This window comes from Aotus nancymaae, unplaced genomic scaffold, assembly GCF_030222135.1.
Source record: "Aotus nancymaae isolate 86718 unplaced genomic scaffold, 86718_ANA_hifiasm-v0.15.2.pri h1tg000004l, whole genome shotgun sequence".
Taxonomy (NCBI): Eukaryota; Metazoa; Chordata; class Mammalia; order Primates; family Aotidae; genus Aotus; species Aotus nancymaae.
In genome coordinates, this window is record NW_026988415.1 from 55319179 (window position 1) to 55338280 (window position 19102).

The window sequence follows — 19102 nt, forward strand, 5'->3', positions numbered from 1 at the left end:
GACCTAATCAAACCCCAGAGCTTCTGCACAGCAAAATAAACAGTCATTAGAGTGAATCGGAAACCAACAGAATGGGAAAATATTTTTGCGATCTACCCATCTGACAAAGGGCTAATATGCAGAATCTACAAAGAACTAAAAGATTTACAAGAAAAAAACAAGCACATTCAAAAGTGGGCAAAGGATATGAACAGATACTTTACAAAAGAAGACATATATGAGGCCAACAAACATGAAAAAATGCTCATCATCACTGGTCATTAGAGAAATGTGAATCAAAACTACATTAAGATACCATCTCACACCAGTTAGAATGGTGATCATTAAAAAATCTGGAGACAACAGATGCTGGAGAGGATGTGGAGAAATAGGAACACTTTCACACTGTTGGTGGGAGTGTAAATTAGTTCAACCATTGTGGAAGACAGTGTGGCGATTCCTCAAGGACCTAGAAATAGAAATTCCATTTGACCCAGCAATCCCATTACTGGGTATATATCCAAAGGATTACAAATCGTTCTATTATAAGGACACATGCACATGAATGTTCATTGCAGCACTGTTTACAATAGCAAAGACCTGGAACCAACCCAAATGCCCATCGATGATAGACTGGACAGGGAATATGTGGCACATATACACCATGGAATATTATGCAGCCATAAAAATTGATGAGTTTGTGTCCTTTTTAGGGACATGGATGAAGCTGGAAACCATCATTCTCAGCAAACTGACACAAGAACAGAAAATCAAACACCGCATGTTCTCACTCATAGGTGGGTGTTGAACAATGAGAACACATGGACACAGGGAGGGGAGCATCACTCACTGGGGTCTGCAGGGGGGAACTAGGGGAGGCACAGCAGTGAGTGGGGAGTTGGGGAGGGATAACATGGTATGAAATGCCAGATGTAGGTGATGGGGAGGAAGGCAGCAAGCATACATGAACATGATCTCATATTTTTGTGGATGCATAGTATTCCATAGTGTATATGGACCACACTTCCTTTATCCAATCCACTATTGCTAGGCACATAGATTTATTCCATGTATTTGCTATTGTGAATAGCACAGTGATGTACATAAAAGTGAGTGTGTTTTTTGGTATGATGATCTCTATTCTTTTGGGTATATATCCAGTAACGAGATTGCTGATGGGCATTGTAGTAGACACCTAGCTAGGCTCATTTACTCCCATCTTTCCCTGTTCCACATGACAATTTGATCTTAAAGCATCACTTTATTGGACGATTCCTCAGATCTTTGAAATAGAATAACATATATTTTTCTAATGAAATTAGCTCAAATTCCTAATGTTAATGTTCAAGGTTTTTATCAATTAGCAGAAAAATTCTAAGTAACATTTATGAAACGAAAAACAGCAGAGTCTGTAATGTTAATTCTAACTATTCTCCCATGAAGAAACTTATTACACGGTTCATGATAGCACAAGGGAGATTCTATTAGTAACAGAATAAATAACTGAGACAAATTGGCTGTAGGAGGGAGTTGAAAGAAGAGTAACCATTCACAGTAGACCATTAATGAGTTTAGAGCTTCAAAAATCACCTGCATGCAACTTGTACGCATATATCAGCATTCTAAGCATTATGGAAAATACAAAATAGTTCACTTTCTCTTAGGTAGTCAAGAACCATCTCATGGAATAAATAAAGTTAAGAAAAAAGATTTATATCTCAATAACCCCTAAGAAGTAATAAAAGTATTAGGAGAGAGAGAGAGAGAACCAGATCTGGTTAGGGGAGACTTAGCTTATACAAAGTTTTAGTGGTGACAAATGAGAAATTTTTCTTGACTGACTACCAAATAGATTAATCTGGTCAGAATAAAAGATTCACAGTCACGCACCACATAGTATCAGTCAGTGATGGACCACGTATGTGACGGTGATTTCATAAGATTACAATGGAGCTGAAAATTCCTATCGCCTGTTGTTTACTGTACTGTACTTTTCATCATTATTTAGAGTGTACTATTGTGACAGAGTAACTTATAAAAAAACATTACCTGTAAAACAGCCTCAGGCAGGTCCTTCAGGAGGTATTTCAGAAGGTATTCTTATTGGTAGGAGATGACAGCTTCATGCAAGTAATTGCCCCTCAAAAATCTTCTCATGGGAAAAGATGCAGAGGCAGAAGACAGTGATATTTATGATTCTGGCTCTGTGTAGGCCTAGGATCAAGTATGTATTTGTATCTTAGTTTATAAAAATTATTTTGCAGCTTTAAGATTTAATGACTGCCCTGCTGAGTCAGTCATAAAACTTGCATGGGGCCTGTAGCCCTTTTCTTTTGGCCAATTTCTCACTTTTGGAATGGGTGTATACCCAATGCCTATACCACACTGTATCTTGGAAGTATGTAACTTGCATCTGATTTTACAGGCTTATAGGTGGAAGAGTCTTGCCTTGTCACACATGAGACTTGGGATTTTATATTTTTGAGTTAATGCTGGAATAAGTTAACACTTTGGGTGACTATTGGGAAGGCAAAATTGTATTTTGCAATGTGAGAAGGATGTGAGATTTGCGGGGAGGGTCAGGGCTAGAATGATATTGTTTGGATATTTGTCTCTGTCTAAATCTCAAGTTGAAATGTAACCACCGTAATTTGCTACTAAACACATGTATTAAATCCTTCATTTCATCTGAATAAAAAAAAGTTCAAAAATTAATGAAAACATTAAAAATTATATAAAAGCTTGTAAATAAGCATATAAACAAAATATTTTGTACAGCTATGAGATGTGTTTGTGTTTTAAGCTAAATACTAGTTTTAATCAGTCAAGGAGTTGTAAAAAATAAAAATTTTATAATGTAAAAAAGTTATAGTAAGCCAAACTTAATTTATTTTTCAAGAAAAAAACCCACAATATTTTTAATGAATTTAGCATAACCTAAGTGTTCAGTGTTTGTAAAGCCTGCAGTAGAATTCAATCTTTGGCCTTTGCATTCACTTACCACTCACTCATTGACTCAACCAGAGCAACTTCTAGTCCTGCGAGTTCTATTCACGGTAAGAGCCCTATACATATGTATCCAATTTAATCTTGTATAGTATATTTTTACTCTACCTTCTCTATGCTTAGATATGTTTAGATGCACACATACGTATTCTTTGTGTTACAATTGCGTACAGTATTCAATTCAGTAATGTATCATACAGGTATGTATCCCAGAAGGAATAAGCTATACCCTATAGCTCAGGTGTGTAGTGAGCTATAACATCTAGGTTTGTGTACATACATTCTACGATATTCATTCAATGATGAAATTGCCTAAGTGCACTTCTCAGAAACATATTCACTGTTCTAAACAATACATGATTGCAACAGGGCTACCTCGTTTTATTGTTATTTGCTTTATTGTGCTTCACAGATATCGTGTTTATTAACACTTAAGGTTTATGGCAATCCTGTATCAAGAAAGTCTATTGGTAATAACTTTCCAACATCCCTTGCTCACTTTGTGTCTCTGTGTTACATTTTGGAAATTCTCATTATATTTCAAAAATTTTCAGTATTATATCTGTTAAAGTCAGCTATGGTCTCTGATGCTACTATTGTAATTGTTTTGTGGCACCACAAACTGCACTCACATATGACAGCAAACCTAATACATAAATGTATGTGTTTTGACTGCTCCACCTACCAGCATTTCCCCCATCTTTTTCTCTCTTGTCAGGCCTATCTATACCCTGAGACACAACAATATTTAAATTAGGCCAATTAATAACCCTACAATGACATATAAGTATTCATGTCAAATAAAGAGTTGCATGTCTCTCACTTTAAATCAAAAGCTAGAAAGAGATTAGACTTAATAAAGAAGGCACTTCAAAACTCAAAATAGGTTGAAAGCTATGCATCTTGAACTAAATAATGAGCCAAGTTGTAAATGCAATGAAAAAGTTCTTGAAGAAAATTAGAAGTGTTACTCCAGCAAAAACCTCAATGATAAGAAAGTGAAACAGCCTTATTACATACTGATATGGATAAAATTTCAGTTGTCTGAGTCAAAGACAAACCAGCTACAAAATTCACTTAGGCAAAAGCCCAATCCAGCCAAGTCCATAACACTCTTCAATTCTATGAAAACTGAGAGAGGTGAAGATGTTACAGAATGAAGCTAGTAGAGGTTGGTTCATGAGGTTGAAGGAAATAAGCCATCTTCATAACACAAAAATGCAATGTGAAGCTGCAAATGCTGATGTAGAAGCTGCAGCAAGTTATCCAGAAGATCTAGCTAGGATAATTGAAGAAGGTGGCTATACTAAACACCAGATTTTCATTGCATAAAAACACAGCTTTCTGTTGGAAGATGATGCCATCTAGGACTTTCACAGCTGGACAAAAGAAGACAATGCCTAGCATTAAAGCTTTAATAGACAAGCTGACTCTCTTGTTAGTGGCTTATGCGGCTGGTGACTTTAAGTTGAGGTCAATGCTCATCTACCATTCTGAAAAATCCTAGGGTATTTAAAAATTATGCTAATTCTACTCTGTCTGTCCTCTATAAATGGAGTGACAAAACCTGGATGACAGAACATCTGTTTACAGCATGGTTTACTTAATATGTTAAGCCCATTGTTGAGACCTACTACTCAGAAATAAAGATTTCATTCCAAATACTACTTTTCACTGACAATTCAATCACTGCAGTCTGGTTCTTAGGAGGCCCCATCTCTAGGGGAAGGGGAGAACACCACATCAAGATATCACCCCATGGGAAAAAAGAATCTGAACAGATGGCCTTAAGTTCCAGATCTTTCTTCTGGTGGGTAGTTTCTCACAGCAGAAATGCAATTGCAGTGCTGGATGCAGCAATAAAAAGTCTGTACCTATACCATAACAGGCAGGCAGCTTCTATGATCATGAAGAGTCTTGGAGAAGGGGTCCTTGTTTCCCCCTGGTATTCTACTGCAGACATAGTTGGGGCTTCCCCCACAGGAATGCACCATGGCATCACCTATAGACAGCCTTTCTGGAACAATCCAGGGTGAATGCAGCCCCACAGGATGAGCACACCCCAGATTCAGGTCTGCAAGTGTGGCAGAGTCACAATTGCTCCCTACTTGAAACATCAACATTTCCATAGACAAAAATTGGTGCCTGTATGACCTGAATAACTGAAACACTAAGACAGGAGTGAGACTGTGAGGTGAATAGCTTTCCTGCTGATCTGGCAGGTAGCTGAGGAAGCTCCCACTCTTCATCCTGATAAAACCTTCATCCTGATAAAACCATCCTCACAATTGAGAGTTCACTCAGCTATCCACATTAAGGGGGGACCTGGAACCAACATTGGGTAGTACATCTACCCACCTGCCTTAATCAGAATCAGATTACCAAGGGATACCTCCCCTATTGGCCTGAAACCTGAATCATCAACTCAGTACATAAAATACGAGGAAAAATAATAAATGAATAAAGTGTATACCACAAGAGAATGAGATACGCTTCAAGAGATACATGCCATTTCAACTCCATAGGAGATAGTAAACTTGCCCACACACCAAGAATATAACTACTACAACTAGCGTTAGGGAAAACCAGCACACGAAGACTCTCTATAACTAAGGATCTCATAGAGACTCATCACCCCTACAAGCATCAAGAATCAAATTACGGTAAAATAAACATTGAAGTCTGATCCTTAAGAGAATAAAAATAAATATATATATTTTTTAAATCCACAGTTCAATTAAAAATTCAAGAACAATTTTAAGTATTAGTCTACCCAAATGAGAAGGATCCAGAAAAGTAATTCTGGTAATATGACAAAACAGGGTTCTATGAGACCTCCAAAAGATCACACTGGATCCCTAGCAGTGGATCCAAACCAAGAATAAATCTCTGAATTTCCAGGTAAATAATTCAGAAGAATGATTATTAAGCTACTCAAGGAGAGAACAGATAAACATGAAAATCAACTTAAATAATTTTTTTTTAAAAGAATAGAGGATATGAATGAGAACATTTTCAGAGAAATAGATGCCATAAAGAAAAAACAATCACAGCTTCTGAAAATGAAAGACACACTTAGAGAAATACAAAATGCAGGGGAAAGTTTCAACAATAGAATAGAAAAAGTAGAAGGAAAAACTTTATAGCTTGAAGGCAAGGCTTTCAAATTAAACCAATCCTACAAAGACAAAGAAAAAAATAATTTAAAAAATGAAGGGTTTCAAGAAGTTTGGGATTATATTAAGTGGCCAAATGTAAGAATAATTGGTATTCCTGGGGAAGAAGAGACATCTAAAAGCTGGAAAAACTTATTTGAAGGAATAATTGAGGAAAACTTCCCTGGCCTTGCTAGGGATCTGAACATTCAAATACAAGAAGCTCAAAGAATTCCTGTGAAATTCATCACCAAAAGATAGTCACTAAGGCAAAATAATCATCAGGATATCTAAAGTCAAAACAAAGGAAGTACTCTTAAGAGCTGTGTGACAAAAGCATCAGATAACTTATAAAGGGAAACCTATCAGATTAACAGCTATATCGCTGTAGAAACCTTACAAGCCAGAAGAGCTTGAGGTCCTATCTTTAGCCTTTCAAACAAGTTAATTGTCAGATAAAAGTTTTGTTATCCAGCAAAACTAAGCTTCATAAATGAAGGAGAGATAAAGTATTTTTTGGATACACAAATGCTGAGAGAATTTGTCACTACCAAGCAAGCATTGCAAGAAATTCTAAAAGCACTTCTATATCTTGAAACAAAACCTCAATATACACCAAAGTAGAACCTCATTAAAACATAAATTTCACAGGGCCTATACAAAAATAACATAATGAAAAACTATAAATGCAACAGCTAATAGGATAAATTGAAAAGTACTCACATCTCAATAGTAATGTTGAATGTTAATAGCCTAAATGCTCCACTTAAAAGACACAGAATGGCAGAATGGATAATTACCAATCAAGTATCTGCTGTCTTCAAGAGACTCACCTAAAAAATTAAGAATCACATAAACTTAAGGTAAAGGGGCAAAAAATAAATATTCCATGCAAATGGAAATCAAAGTGAGCAGGAATAGCTATACTTACAGTCAGACAAAGCAGACTTTAAAGCAACAAGAGTAACATAGAAAAAGAAAGAGATGGACATTATATAATGATATATCTAACTAAATTCAATAGCATATCAAGAAGAGAATACACCATGATCAAGAGGGTTTCACACTAGGGATGCAGGGATGGTTTAACATATGCAAGTCAATAAACGTGATACATCACATAAAAAGAATTAAAAACAAAAAATATATTATCCCAATAGTTGCAGAAACAGTATTTGACAAATTCCAGCATCCCTTTATTATTAAAGCCCTCAGCAAAATTGGCATGAACGGAACATACCTAAAAGTAGGTAAAACCATCTATGAAGAAACCACAGCCAACATCACACTGAACGGAAAGAAGGTTCAAAGCATTTTCTCTGAGAACTGGAACAAGGCAATGATGTCCACCTTCACCACTTCTATTCAACATATTACTGGAAGTCCTTGCCAGAACAGACAGGAGAAAGAAGTATAAGGCATTCAAATCAGAAAAGGGAATGTCAAACTGTCATTGACTTTCACCAATGATACGTTCATATAACTAGAAAACCCTGAAGACTCATCCAAAAAAATCATATATCTGATAAATGAATTCGGTAGTGTATCAGGATAAAAAAAAAATCAATGCACACAAATGAATTGCTCTGCTGTACACCAATAAACACCAAGCTGAGAATCAAATCAAGAACTCAATTTGTTTTATAACAGCTTCCAAAAAATAAAAATAAAATACTTAGGAATATATTTAACCAAGGAAGTGAAATATCTCCATAAGAAAAACTACCTAACACTGCTGAAAAAGAAATCGCATATGACACAGACTGACGGAAACACTTCCCATGAAAATGCAAATTAAAACTACAATGAGATATCACCCAATTCTTGCAAGAATCACTATAATTTTAAAAATCAAAAAATAATGTTGGCATGGATATGGCGAAAGAAGAATACTTTTACACTGCTAATGGGAATGTAAACTAGTACGAACACTATGGAAAAAAGTATGGAGATTCCCTTAAAAACTAAAAGTAGAACTACTATTTTATCTAGCAATCCCTCTACTGGGTATCTACCCAAAGGAAAATAAATCATTGTATGAAAAAGACACCTGCACACGCATGTCTATGGCAGCACAACTTGCAATTACAAAACCATGGAGTCAACCTAAAAGTCCATCGACCAATGAGTAAATAAAGAAAATATGGTATATATACACATACCAAGAAATACTACTCAGGCATAAAAAAAGAATGAAATATTGGCATTTGCAGCAATATGGATGGAGCTGGAGACCATTATTCTAAATGAAGTAACTCAGGAATAGAAAACCAAAAATCATATATTTTCACTTATAAGTGGGAGCTAAGCTATGAGGACACAAAGGCATAAGAATGATATAATGGACTCTGGAGACTTGGGTGAAAGAGTGGAAGGGGTGAGAGGGATGAAATGCTACAGACTGGGTGGAGTGTGTACTGCTTAGGTGATGGGTGCACCAAACTTTCAGAAATTACCATTAAGGACTTATGTATCTAACAAAAAAAGTCTGTTTCCAAAAAAACATTAAAATAAAATAAAATTTAAAAAAGAAACTGCCTCAGCTTACTCAACTTTCAGTAATCACCACCATGATCAATCAGTAGCTATCAACATCCAGGGAAGACCCTCCACTACTCAAGAGAATATGACTTGTTGAAGACTCAGATGATTGATATCATATTTCAGCAATAAGACAATTTTAAACTAAGGTATGCATATGTTTTTAGACATAATGTTATTCTATTGCATACTTAATAGACTATGGTGTAAGCATACCTTTTATATGCATTGGGAAAACAAAACAGTCATGCCAGTCAGATTATTGTGATATTTGCTTTATTGCAGTGATCTGGAACCAAATACAAAATATCTTCAAGTTATGCCTGTAATTAGGTAAACTTTGAAGGACAAAATGTGGATATCGAATGGCTTGCGTGACAGGTAAATTGTATTAAAATTAACTATTTGGGTGCTCAAAATATATGGACAGATTTTGAGAAGAAAGGAAACAGGATTATAACTATGATTTTGGAATATTGATCTAGCAAAGGCATGTAGGATAGATTGCTGTGGGGAAATAATAGTCAGAAGGATGAATATGAAGGTTATTAGAATAACTAAGCACAAATAGTTAAGGCCAAAACTAGAGATTATTGGAATAACATAAAATATTAATAGGTAATAGTGAAGACTTACTATGGTAACTGCTATGTGCTTTATAAATGTCCTACAGTATCTACCACACAAATTAAGCATGTGCTTTTATTATTACTGTGTTACAAGTAAAGTGACTTGGGGTTATTATAGTTTATATGCTCACTCAAGGCTACATTGCTAATAACTGACCAGAGCTATTTCGAGAACTTGGAATAACCTCCATACTAAATTATAAAATAATTTGTGAGAGAGAGATAATAAAGTAATTAATGTTTTGGTGACTAACTCATGGGCAAGAAGTTTATAGATAAATCACAGATGACTCTGAAGTTTCACATATGGCTTACTGGGTAATGATGATGATATTTATAAACATCATAATTTAGAAAGGACTGCTTTCTTAAGCACTTTATGAAAAGTTTGGTTTTCTGTTATTTTTACTGTTCTCCCAAAAGGAGGTTTTGTTGTTGTTGTGTTGTTTGTTTTTGCTTTCTTTTGTGTCATTGTCATTGTCTTTGTTTAAACTCTACAACTATAGAAACTCATTAAATTTTCCCACTAAATCTTAAGACGTACCTCTAGAGCTAAACATTTTGCTCTGTTAATCCGAGCTGCAAATATTTTCTTTATCTTTGAATTCCGAACATATTCATGTGTTCAGAATAATGCTATTTCAAATTTGCCTATATTTTGTTAAATGATTCTCTCTTTCTCTAAATACTCCATATTTTCAAATCAGAGGTAATGTACTATACTTACATTACAGAGTTGTAGATAATTTTGCATTACTCTTCTGAATGCTTTGGAATTTAAAAATAACAGACAGTTGAATATAACTACACTTATCCCACCACTACTGTTTACCAAACACCGATGAACAAGAAAGTAACAATTATTGTGGAAAGAAGAATTAGGCTGAATTTAAGTATACATTTTCTGACAATCAGAACTGCTAAATAGTTATATTTTTATTGGAAAATTATAAAATGTACTTCTCCTTGAAACCTATAATACGGAATTGGTGTAATGTTGCAGTTAATTACTGAAATTCAACATTTTTTATTAAGACTCAATGGACCTGAGGCTATGCTTACTGATTTTGTAAATGATATTCACAAATAAAGTACACCAATGTAAAAAGAAAAGCCTTATCACAGCATGACTAACAAGTAACAAATTAACAAATTATTTCAAGTTTTCATCATTTTAGTAGTGTTTTTGTTTTGTTTTGCTACAAATATAAACCTGGCCTGTCCAGTCATCATAATCTAACATTTTCTATAATACAAAGGCAGTCATATAAATGCTAATAATGATAATTGCTTGAAATAGAGTTACAATCTCCAAACATATGGAGATCAGTATACCGTTCTTTATTTCTTTATTTATATTTCCCTATTTCTTATTTTTTTTAATTTTCCTGATCTGAATTCCCATGTTGAAAAGTCAAATTTCTCTAACCTGCCAGAAAAAAACAAACGCTGCCAAAGAACTTCAACTTCATGGCATGCATTGAAAACATGGTTCAAAAGGAGTGAATCAATCCGATCATTTGGGAATAATTTAAACATTTTGATGGGGTCAACAATGCCAAAAGCTTATGCAAAATTGTTTTGCTGTTCTGTGTTATCCAGGTGCAAATTTCAAATTCCTACAAAAAAATTGCTATTACGGAATGTGTAGCAACAGAAGTATCTTCCAGAGGCAGGTACAATTATACCTTAGAGAGGAGTAATAGAAGAAATATCTGCTGCAAAACTAATAAACATGAGAAAGCAAGTGAGATTGTCTCATGTAGGTGCACTGGTGGATTCAGGCTCTGTAGGTTTTGTCCCTTATATAATTTGAGGTAGGACTCAGAATAACAAATTAGGAATGAAAGTGAGTATTTCTTTAGAATGAGCAAAGGAAATCACACACAATTACCAATTTATAAAAGCTGACAAATATCACAAACATCACAACATCCAGAAAAGGAACATAATATTTTTAAATTAACTGTCTGGAAAACCTCTTTTATATTATTTTTCTATATTTTGTTACCAATGCTTTGATTAGTTCTTCATAGCACAATGACTTTGTGACGTTATTTTCTATAGAGAGAAGAGAAAAATAATTTGGTTTTCCTCTAGTATAGTTTGGGAAAGTTTCTTTTAGCTTTATAACTCATTCTTGGTAATCTAATAAAACTACAGGATTCTAGTCAAATTTATACAATTGACTATAATGTATCTTTCATACAAAAGCAGCAAGATTTGGGACATGTTTCCATAGCTTAGATACTGGCTATGCACATTTCAAACTTTATTTCTTCTCCAGTACTCATGTACTCCTAGGGTTAAGTGTCATAAACAAGTTCATATCACAATACCACCTCTGACACTCCAACTTTATGTCATGATGCAGAGTGAATTGACAGAGTGCACACAAGTGCACACAGCAATGGGAGAGAATGGGTGCATGGCAAGGAAACTGAGCATGTTAACTCCAGGAAGAGCTGGTAAACTCCAGTCGGGAATCTACAGCAGTCACTTATTAAGCCATCTAGAGGCAGGATTTTTTCCACAGTCATGGTGTCTATTTCAAGTCATTTGACATCCCTAGTTATTGTCTACCTGGTAGAAAAAATAAGGTAAGAGTGGGCCAAAAAAGTTTGATCTAAGATGCCTAAAAAGTAGTGATGGAAGCATAAAAATTATTTTATAGCTACCTACCACCAGGATTATGCTTCAAGAGTCAATCCTGGGCTAGTAAATATGATATTGGTAATACTTTTCTCTAACAGTGAATTTAAAATTGGCATTTCCAGATTCTATAAATCTATAAAACATATATTGGCATATATTCTCTGTAATCATGAAAAATAACAGGTGTCTTTCTAAACGCTGCAACTAAAAGAGTGATCTCTTCATAAATTAAAAAGTAAAAAAATAATGCTAGCAAAAATTTATTAAAATCATCTATTTTAAATCCATTTATTTTTCTTATAAAATCTTCAGAACTTTGTAAAAGGATATGATGTTTTCCTGTTAAAAATTCATTATAAACACCACTTCCTGGGTGTAAGGGTAGCTGAGAGAAAGGAGAATAGACCCCAAGTTAGGCAAGAAAGTTAATTAACCTTCCTGGGCTGCTCAGAGGAGGCAGCACTCTGTGTTTACAAAAGGAGTGGTTTATATGGGGTGAGGGGGGCATAAGGGGGTTTCAGGTAACAGGCACAGAGATAATTCATTAACTTGCAACAGACCTACAATACATCATCCTGTGACTTTTGTGGCAGCAGTCTTTTAAAAAAAAGACCAAAACCAGGATTTTTTACAGATATGTGTCAAATAGGAATTTACAAGTATAGATAACGAACATATGTTTTCCCTGTCCTCCCTCAAGCTGGGCGTGCTGCCCGGATGGCTGTAATGAGGTTTTGCTTAATTGTGGCACGTCTGGCAGCCTTGATGTGAGGCCTAGGTAGGGGTTCAGGAATGCAGCTGCAGAGCAGTCAGAGCGGGGTAAGGGGTCAGCCTGCGCGGAGGGGGTTTTCTGAGGCAGCATGGCTCGTCCCTAACACTGGGATTCTAAAGCCTCCAGGAAGACTAAAAACAGTAATGAAATCAATTTTTTTCCAGTTATAAATTCAGAAAACAAATCAGAGTTCAAAAATTAAAATTTAACACAAAACAATACAATCTAAAAAAGCTCCGACTGCCTAACCCATTGGCTCTGCACTCACAAAAATAGGAAGCGGAAATTTTAAGTTTTGATGGTCACTGGATCATTAACCTATTATGTTTCCATAGCAAATTAACTGCTCAAATTTAAGTTTCCTTTGTCTGCAAATCTTAAACAGTTAACTGTGTCACGAGTATAATTGGTAAACAATCATATCTCCCTATATGAGCCAGCCTCTCTGATATCTAAACTAATTGCCTAAACAATTTTTTCCCATGAAGACTGGTAACAACCATATACAGGAGAAAAAATATTGGAATTAAAGTGTCTTTGTCATAAGATATTTTTTTCTAATGATCTGGTTTCACTGCCAGTGTTAATAATTTATCTCTACCCAAATCTGTTCAGAAATGAAAATATTTTCTTTTATTACTTAAGAAGTTCCCAATAATCCCAACTGAAAAATGGATGCCATGTTAGTAGTTTGAAAATCAAACTTTGTTTAACTGTACATTTTAATTTGTGATGGAGGAATTTGGGCCTAATTATTCATATATGGTTTGAGTTGTATAATCAATACTGCTGTTTTAAATGATTTTACCTATGATGGAATGAATTTCTCAAACTAATATTTTTATTTTTTATTCTTTCATCTCCCTTTGAGTCATTTACAAAACAATTTGGAAATAGTATTTTTATTATTTATTTATTTATTTATAGATGGAGTCTCACTCTGCCGCCCAAGCTGGAGTGCAGTGGCTTGATTTTGGCTTGCTGCAACCTCTGCCTCAGCCTCCTGAGTAGCTGGATTACAGGTGCCTGCCACCATGCCTGGCTAATATTTTCTGTATTTTTAGTAGAGATGGGGTTTCAACATTTTAGCCAGGCTGGTTTTGAACTACTGACCTCAAGTGATCCACCCACCTTGGCCTCCCAAAGTGCTAGAATTACAGTCATGAGCCACTGTGCCTGGTCTGGAAATAGTATTCTTGAATCTTTGTCTTCACTTTTGCAGGAAATGTGGCTTAAAATTATAAACTGCCTAAACTATCCTCTTATTATTATCTGTGATAATATATTGAAAAGTATAGATCATTGCTTAGACATATGTTAGGTTGTTAATACACTGAATACTCAATAATACATAACACAAAATATTTTGTCAACATAGGTTAACTGAATGAAGTTTACAAGTATAGAAGTATGCTTATAGAGCTTTCTCATTCTGTACAATCAAATTGCTCATTTTTCCTAGGACATAGACCAAAATATTTTCTCTCTTAATTAATTCCTGGGTTCACTGAAGAAAGAGTAGCAAATCTTAATTCCGACCTAAAACTAAATTCTAGAGTGCTGCCCTCTACACATATTAGCTACAAATAGCATACATATTTCAAGATCTGGAAGACAAGTTGATAAGCTACACTTAAATCTTGGCTTGCTTTGGCCCTTGAGCTGCAAAACACAATACTTACAGCACATAGACCCTGATATTATCTCCATAAATGTGATAAGCTACAAGCCAAATTCAATGACACACATCTATAAGAGCCCCAATGGTACAATTTATTAACTATTTTAATATAATGAGTATTTATGTTAAACTGATTATGCTAAGATGATGGCAGGTTAACCATAATATTTCTGGTTTCTGAATGCTCAGTTTAATATATCAGATTATAGCATTTCACCTCTGTTTATTGTTTTGTGCTCTGTGTGTGTGTTTGTGTGTGTGCAGACTCAAAGAAGTAAAAAAAAAAACTAAGCCCACTTTAGTAGACTGAAGTAAATAATAAATATTAAAACAGAATAAAATAGAAAATAATTTGCAAAAACTCAATAAAAGCGAGTTACTTTTTGAAATGATCAACAAAATTCACAAAACTTCAGCTAGACTGAAAAAGAGAAAAAAATTCAAATAAAATAAGAAATGAAAGAGGAGACATTATAACTGATGCCACAGAAATACAAAATTATTACGAGATTATTATGAACAATTATACATCAAATTAGATAATTGAAAAGATGGATTAATTCCTGCAAACATATAACCCACCAAGCATGAATCATGAAGAGATAGAAATTCTGAACAGACTTATAATTAGTACTCTAAGAGTTTGAATGAGCAATCAAAAACCTTCCAAAAAAGAAAAGCTTAGGACCATATGGTCTTATTGGTGAGTTCTACCAAACACATAAGTAAGAATTAACACCAACCCTTCTGAAATTCTTCCAAAAATAAAGAAGAGGGAATACTTTTGAACTCATTTTATGAAGCTGACATCATCCTGTCACCAAAGCAAAGCAAGGAGTCTACCAGAAAATAGAATTATGGGCCAATATGCCTGATGAACATAAATGCAAAACACCTCAACAAAAAGCGAGCAAACTAAATTCAGCAAGATGACGAAAGGCTCATACATCATGACCAAGTGGAATTACCCCTAGAATGCAAAATAATAATAATAATAATGAGTAATAATAATATAGGAAGCTATCAATGTGATATACCACATTAATAGAATGAAAAATAAAATTTATTTGATCATCTCAATAAGTACAGAAGAAACATTTGAGAAATTTCAATACATTTTCATGATAAAAACAGACTAGAAATAGAAGTAATGAAAATAATCTCATTAACAATAGCATCAAAATAATAAAATGCATATGAATAACCCAACCAAAAAGGGAAATGATTTGTGTACACTGAAAACCACAAAACACTGGTAAACAAAAGTAAAGAAGATACAAATAAATGCAAAGATTTCCTGTGTTTATGGATTGGAAGATTTAATATTGTTAAAATATGCATACTACTCAAAATGACCTACAAATTTTTCCAATCTTCATCAAAAACCCATTTTTTTACATTAACAGAAAAAAAAATCTTAGTTTATATGAAACTATAAAGGACTCTACACAAAGCTTAAGAAAAACAAAGATGAAGGACTCTAACTTTCTAATTTTAACACAGATTACAAAGCCACAGTAATCAAAATAGTATGATACTAGCATAAAATAGACACTTAGACCAATAGGCAGTATAGAAAGTCCAGAAATAAAACCATGCATATATGGTCAACAGAGCTTCAACATGGGTGCTAAGAATACACATGGAGAAAGCGTAGTCTCTTCAACAAATGGTGGTGAGAAAATTGCAAGTTCACGTGCAGAAGAATAAAATTGGGCTTTTATCTTACATAATACATAAAAACCTACTAAAAATAAGTTAAAAACTTAATTGTATAATGTAAACTGTAAAACTTCTAGAAAAAAACAGAGGAAAAACTTCATGAAATTGATCTTGGCAATCATATATTGGATATAACACCAAAAGTACAGGTGAGAAAGGCAAAAGTAGGTAAGTGGGACTACATCAAACTAAAAAGCTTTTGCACAACTAAGGAAAAAACCAACAGAATAAAAAGGCAACCTACAGACTATAGAAGAATATTTGTAAACCATATATCTGATAGCTTAATATCCAAAATATATTAAAAAAACTACAACTCAATACCAAAAAACAAATAAGCCAATTAATAAATACTAAAATGATCTGAATAGATATTTGTTCAAAGATATCCAAATAGCCAAGAGGAATATTAGAAGTTACTCAACATCATACTCCACAGGGAAATGCAACTCGACAACAACGAGATATCCCCTTATACCTGTTAGAATTTAAAAACAAAAACAGGAGGAATTGGTGGCTTCAGGTGAGAGCAGGACATCCAGTGACGGAGACAGCACAGAGGAAGCATTTATGACCAACTACAGTGAGGAATAAAGATGGCATATAGCATAAAAGAGATTCATTCCAGCTAGCATTCTAACTCTGACAGTGACACCAAGAATGTTCTCTGGGGACTGCCTGGTGCTTGTTCTCCCTGGCATTGTCTTCAGGTGAAACAAATAGAGAAGAGAGACTCGGTTCTAACATCCAAAAATCAGATTGAAAGGCTGACACGTCTTGGTTACTCTTACTTCAATTTGAACCCATTTGAGGTTTTTCAGCTAGATCCTGAAGTTACAGATGAAGAAATAAAAAAGATGTTTCAGCAGTTATCCATATGGTGCAATCTGACAAAAATCAAGATGATTCTGATAGAGCCCAAAAGGCTTTTGAAGCTGTGGATAAAGCTTACCAGTTGCTACTGGGTCAGGAGCAAAAGAAGAGGGCCCTGGATGTAATTCAGGCAGGAAAAGAATACGTGAACACACTGTGAAAGAGTGAAGAAAAAAAAAAAGTTAAAGAAGGAAAACCTACTACTGTAGGGGAGGATGATCCTGAGCTGTTCAAACAAGCTGTATATAAACAGACAAACCCTTTGCTGAGCTGGAAACTAAAAGGAAAGAGAGAAAAGCCAAAGGGACGCATGAAAGGAAATGACAAAGGGAAGAAGAGATTGAAGCTCAAGAAAAAGCCAAACGAGAAAGAGAGTGGCAGAAAAACTTTGAGGAAAGTCGAGATGGTCGCATCGACAGCTGGCCAAACTTCCAAGCCAATACAAAGGGGAAGAAAGAGAGGAAAAATCAGACCTTCCTGAGACCACCGAAAGTAAAAATCAAGCAGCATGACTGCCTGGGGTCACAGACACAGAACCTTTCCCCTGCTGTCTCCGTTCCTGCTTTGAAGGACTCATTCTTTCCTCCCACTTCCACCCCAACATACAGTAACATTTGCTTTTTAGTCCATTTTGTTTTTAGTGCAATTTAATATGGATCAGAGCAATTCTTTTGTACGTTGAAATAAGGGGCTTGGTTTAAAAAAAGACCTTCCAGTCTCCCTGTTTCTAGACCCACCAGGATTGGAAGGTGCCACCACTGGTACTGCCTTCTTTTCCCACAGCCTGTAACTTAATGTTTTGTACTTCACTGAATTGTGATGGTTAGAAACTTCATGGATAGTTTGTGGAAATCATCCAATTAAACATATTGCTTAAAATGGTGTTGCCATGACTTCAGAGACAAGCCTGGGGCACCTTAGGAAGCCCCTTCGCTTCAGTTGCTTACTTCTGAGTGTGCTCCCTTCGAAGCCACAGATGAGACAGGGAACACTTGTGAGCACTCAGAGCAGGCACCCGCTGCCCTGATACCCTGTGGTGACTGTCATGTGCCCTCCTGTCTACTGACCAATCAGCATTGCATGAGGCCCAGCCACCCAAACCTTTCACTTTCTGAAGAGCTAGCGGTCCTCCTCCCAGTACCATGGTGTCCTAGCCTGTCTGCATTTGTTAGTGGTAATATTCTTCATGTATAATAAATTTTTATACCAAAAATCAAAAACGAAAACAAAAAACAAAAAGTAGCAAGTGTTGATGAGGTTGTAGAACACAAGGAACACTTGAGTGCTACAGGTGGATATGTAAAATAGTAAAGCTGCGAGGAAGAACAGTATAGAATTTCCTGAAAACATTAATAATGCTATTACCATGTGATCCAGTAATTCTAATTCTGGGTATTTTTTCAAAAACAACTGAAATCCAGATCTTGAAGAGATATTTGTAATCTCATATTCTGGGCAGATTATTTACAGTAGCCAAGAGGTAGATATTACTTAAATGTCCATAGACTAGTGAAGAAATAAAATGTGATATATACATAGAATTTATTTAGTGATAAAAAATATGCCATATGCTATGATATGGATGAAGTTTGAGGACATTATGTTAAGTGAAATAAGCCAGTTGCAGAAGGACAAAAACTGTCTGATTTAACTTATATTAGCTATCTAAAGGTGTCATAGAAGTACAGAGTGGAATGTTGTCTCCCAGGGACTGGGAGAAACGGAGAATGGACAGTTGCTGTTCAAAGGATATAGTTTCCTTCATTCAGGGTGAAAATTTTCTAGAAATCCACAACATTAGGATTATACTTAGCAACAAGGTACTCTGCATTTAAATATTTGTTAAGAGGGTGGAATTCGTATATGTGTCTTTTTTAACACAATAAAAAAAAAAAAGAACTTGGACTTGATAACTTGTCAGACCTAGGTTGGAGTTTTCAATGCTATTGGTTCTGTGGCCTTAGTCAGTCAGTTTAATTCATCCATTTAGTAGGTAATAGTATTTAACATTTATCCACTACAGTGTTTAGTATGTACAATATACTTTTTAAATGCTACGTAGATTGATAGATAATAAATACATGGCCAA

At 34.9% G+C, this 19102-nt stretch overlaps 1 pseudogene; it reads left to right on the top strand.

The window, feature by feature from the left end:
* LOC105725624 (dnaJ homolog subfamily C member 8-like) overlaps positions 1-17664 on the top strand; it is a 54474-nt pseudogene extending 36810 nt beyond the window's left edge.
* The last annotated feature ends 1438 nt before the right edge of the window (positions 17665-19102 follow it).